Source organism: Vigna angularis, chromosome 4 (assembly GCF_016808095.1).
Source record: "Vigna angularis cultivar LongXiaoDou No.4 chromosome 4, ASM1680809v1, whole genome shotgun sequence".
Classification (NCBI taxonomy): Eukaryota; Viridiplantae; Streptophyta; class Magnoliopsida; order Fabales; family Fabaceae; genus Vigna; species Vigna angularis.
The window spans coordinates 21,690,001-21,695,000 of record NC_068973.1 but is presented as its reverse complement, the minus strand read 5'-3'; positions in this window follow the sequence as shown (position 1 = coordinate 21,695,000).

Genomic DNA, 5,000 nt, shown 5'->3' with positions numbered 1-5,000 from the left:
TTAAAAATCTTGGGGCAATAAATTTTTCATTTTGAAGCTAGCCAAGTTTGGTGGTGAAAGTTGGCTAGGTTTGTGCTTGGTGCAAAGTTTTGGGAAATTTTGAAAGTGTTCGTTTTGGGGGTTTGATGGTTGGAATGCCCTCTTTATATCACCAAAATGCTACTGTAAAAATCTTGGTGCAAGAAATTTTTCTTTTTGGTGGGGTTTGAAGCTAGCCAAGTTTGATGGTGAAAGTTGGCTAAGTTGGTGTTTGGTTTCAAGTTTTGGGAAATTTTGAAAGTGTTGGTTTTGGGGGTTTGATGGTTGGAATGCCCTCTTTATATCACCAAAATGCTACTGTAAAAATCGTGGTGCAATAAGTTTTTCATTTTGGTGGGTTTTGAAGCTGGCCCAGTTTTGTGGTGAAAGTTGGCTAAGTTGGTGCTTGGTGCCAAGTTTTGGGAAATTTTGAAAGTGTTGGTTTTTGGGGTTTGATGGTTGGAATGCCCTCTTTATATCACCAAAATGCTACTGTAAAAATCTTGGTGCAAGAAATATTTCATTTGTGTGGGGTTTGAAGCTAGCCAAGTTTGGTGGTGAAAGTTGCCTAAGTTGGTGTTTGGTGCCAAGTTTTGGGAGATTTTGAAAGTGTTGGTTTTTGGGGTTTGATGGTTGGAATGCCCTCTTTATATCATGAAAATGCTACTGTAAAAATCTTGGTGCAATAAATTTTTCATTTTCGTGGGTTTTGAAGCTAGCCAAGTTTGGTGGTGAAAGTTGGCTAAGTTAGTGCTTGGTGCCAAGTTTTGGAAAATTTTGAATGTGTTGGTTTTGGGGGTTTGATGGTTGGAAGGCCCTCGTTATATCACCAAAATGCTACTGTAAAAATCTTGGTGCAAGAAATTTTTCATTTTGGTGGGGTTTGAAGCTAGCCAAGTTTGGTGGTGAAAGTTGGCTAAGTTGGTGCTTGGTGCCAAGTTTTGGAAAATTTTGAGAGTGTTGGTTTTGGGGGTTTGATGGTTGGAATGCCCTCTTTATATCAACAAAATGCTATTGTAAAAATCTTGGTGCAAGAAATTTTTCATTTTGATGGGTTTTGAAGCTAGCCAAGTTTGGTGGTGAAAGTTGGCTAAGTTGTTGCTTAGTGCCAGGTTTTGGGAAATTTTGAAAGTGTTGGTTTTTGGGGTTTGATGGTTGGAATGCCCTCTTTATATCACCCAAATGCTACTGTAAAAATCTTGGTGCAATAAATTTTTCATAATGGTGGGTTTTGAAGCTAGCCAAGTTTGGTGGTGAAAGTTGGCTAAGTTGTTGCTTAGTGCCAGGTTTTGGGAAATTTTGAAAGTGTTGGTTTTTGGGGTTTGATGGTTGGAATGCCCTCTTTATATCACCCAAATGCGACTGTAAAAATCTTGGTGCAATAAATTTTTCATAATGGTGGGTTTTGAAGCTAGCCAAGTTTGGTGGTGAAAGTTGGCTAGGTTGGTGCTTGGTGCCATGTTTTGGGAAATTTTGAAAGTGTTGGTTTTGGGGGTTTGATGGTTGGAATGCCCTCTTTATATCACCAAAATGCTACTGTAAAAATCTTGGTGCAATAAATTTTTCATTTTGGTGGGTTTTGAAGCTGGCCAAGTTTTGTGGTGAAAGTTGGCTAAGTTGGTGCTTGGTGCCAAGTTTTGGGAAATTTTGAAAGTGTTGGTTTTTGGGGTTTGATTGTTGGAATGCCCTCTTTATATCACCAAAATGCTACTGTAAAAATCTTGGAGCAATAAATTTTTCATTTTGGTGGGTTTTGAAGCTAGCCAAGTTTGGTGGTGAAAGTTGGCTAAGTTGGTGCTTGTTGCCAAGTTTTGGGAAATTTTGAAAGTGTTGGTTTTTGGGGTTTGATGGTTGGAATGCCCTCTTTATATCACCCAAATGCTACTGTAAAAATCTTGGTGCAATAAATTTTTCATAATGGTGGGTTTTGAAGCTAGCCAAGTTTGGTGGTGAAAGTTGGCTAAGTTGTTGCTTAGTGCCAGGTTTTGGGAAATTTTGAAAGTGTTGGTTTTTGGGGTTTGATGGTTGGAATGCCCTCTTTATATCACCCAAATGCGACTGTAAAAATCTTGGTGCAATAAATTTTTCATAATGGTGGGTTTTGAAGCTAGCCAAGTTTGGTGGTGAAAGTTGGCTAGGTTGGTGCTTGGTGCCATGTTTTGGGAAATTTTGAAAGTGTTGGTTTTGGGGGTTTGATGGTTGGAATGCCCTCTTTATATCACCAAAATGCTACTGTAAAAATCTTGGTGCAATAAATTTTTCATTTTGGTGGGTTTTGAAGCTGGCCAAGTTTTGTGGTGAAAGTTGGCTAAGTTGGTGCTTGGTGCCAAGTTTTGGGAAATTTTGAAAGTGTTGGTTTTTGGGGTTTGATTGTTGGAATGCCCTCTTTATATCACCAAAATGCTACTGTAAAAATCTTGGAGCAATAAATTTTTCATTTTGGTGGGTTTTGAAGCTAGCCAAGTTTGGTGGTGAAAGTTGGCTAAGTTGGTGCTTGTTGCCAAGTTTTGGGAAATTTTGAAAGTGTTGGTTTTGGGGGTTTGATGGTTGGAATGCCCTCTTTATATAACCAAAATGCTACTGTAAAAATCTTGGTGCAAGAAATTTTTCATTTTGATGGGTTTTGAAGCTAGCCAAGTTTGGTGGTGAAAGTTGGCTAAGTTGGTGCTTGGTACCAAGTTTTGGGAAATTTTGAAAGTGTTGGTTTTAGGGGTTTGATGGTTGGAATGGCCTCTTTATATCACCCAAATGCTACTGTAAAAATCTTGGTGCAATAAATTTTTCATTTTGGTGGGGTTTGAAGCTAGCCAAGTTTGGTGGTGAAAGTTGGCTAAGTTGTTGCTTAGTGCCAGGTTTTGGGAAATTTTGAAAGTGTTGGTTTTTGGGGTTTGATGGTTGGAATGCCCTCTTTATATCACCCAAATGCTACTGTAAAAATCTTGGTGCAATAAATTTTTCATTTTGGTGGGTTTTGAAGCTAGCCAAGTTTGGTGGTGAAAGTTGGCTAAGTTGGTGCTTGGTGCCAAGTTTTGGGAAATTTTGAAAGTGTTGGTTTTGGGGGTTTGATGGTTGGAATGCGCTCTTTATATAACCAAAATGCTACTGTAAAAATCTTGGTGCAATAAATTTTTCATTTTGGTGGGTTTTGAAGCTAGCCAAGTGTTGTGGTGAAAGTTGGCTAAGTTGGTGCTTGGTGCCAAGTTTTGGGAAATTTTGAAAGTGTTGGTTTTTGGGGTTTGATTGTTGGAATGCCCTCTTTATATCACTCAAATGCTACTGTAAAAATCTTGGAGCAATAAATTTTTCATTTTGGTGGGTTTTGAAGCTAGCCAAGTTTGGTGGTGAAAGTTGGCTAAGTTGGTGCTTGTTGCCAAGTTTTGGGAATTTTTGAAAGTGTTGGTTTTGGGGGTTTGATGGTTGGAATGCCCTCTTTATATCACCAAAATGCTACTGTAAAAATCTTGGTGCAATAAATTTTTCATTTTGGTGGGTTTTGAAGCTAGCCAAGTTTGGTGGTGAAACTTGGCTAAGTTGGTGCTTGGTGCCAAGTTTTGGAAAATTTTGAGAGTGTTGGTTTTGGGGGTTTGATGGTTGGAATGCCCTCTTTATATCAACAAAATGCTATTGTAAAAATCTTGGTGCAAGAAATTTTTCATTTTGATGGGTTTTGAAGCTAGCCAAGTTTGGTGGTGAAAGTTGGCTAAGTTGTTGCTTAGTGCCAGGTTTTGGGAAATTTTGAAAGTGTTGGTTTTTGGGGTTTGATGGTTGGAATGCCCTCTTTATATCACCCAAATGCTACTGTAAAAATCTTGGTGCAATAAATTTTTCATAATGGTGGGTTTTGAAGCTAGCCAAGTTTGGTGGTGAAAGTTGGCTAAGTTGTTGCTTAGTGCCAGGTTTTGGGAAATTTTGAAAGTGTTGGTTTTTGGGGTTTGATGGTTGGAATGCCCTCTTTATATCACCCAAATGCGACTGTAAAAATCTTGGTGCAATAAATTTTTCATAATGGTGGGTTTTGAAGCTAGCCAAGTTTGGTGGTGAAAGTTGGCTAGGTTGGTGCTTGGTGCCATGTTTTGGGAAATTTTGAAAGTGTTGGTTTTGGGGGTTTGATGGTTGGAATGCCCTCTTTATATCACCAAAATGCTACTGTAAAAATCTTGGTGCAATAAATTTTTCATTTTGGTGGGTTTTGAAGCTGGCCAAGTTTTGTGGTGAAAGTTGGCTAAGTTGGTGCTTGGTGCCAAGTTTTGGGAAATTTTGAAAGTGTTGGTTTTTGGGGTTTGATTGTTGGAATGCCCTCTTTATATCACCAAAATGCTACTGTAAAAATCTTGGAGCAATAAATTTTTCATTTTGGTGGGTTTTGAAGCTAGCCAAGTTTGGTGGTGAAAGTTGGCTAAGTTGGTGCTTGTTGCCAAGTTTTGGGAAATTTTGAAAGTGTTGGTTTTGGGGGTTTGATGGTTGGAATGCCCTCTTTATATAACCAAAATGCTACTGTAAAAATCTTGGTGCAAGAAATTTTTCATTTTGATGGGTTTTGAAGCTAGCCAAGTTTGGTGGTGAAAGTTGGCTAAGTTGGTGCTTGGTACCAAGTTTTGGGAAATTTTGAAAGTGTTGGTTTTAGGGGTTTGATGGTTGGAATGGCCTCTTTATATCACCCAAATGCTACTGTAAAAATCTTGGTGCAATAAATTTTTCATTTTGGTGGGGTTTGAAGCTAGCCAAGTTTGGTGGTGAAAGTTGGCTAAGTTGTTGCTTAGTGCCAGGTTTTGGGAAATTTTGAAAGTGTTGGTTTTTGGGGTTTGATGGTTGGAATGCCCTCTTTATATCACCCAAATGCTACTGTAAAAATCTTGGTGCAATAAATTTTTCATTTTGGTGGGTTTTGAAGCTAGCCAAGTTTGGTGGTGAAAGTTGGCTAAGTTGGTGCTTGGTGCCAAGTTTTGGGAAATTTTGAAAGTGTTGGTTTTGGGGGTTTGATG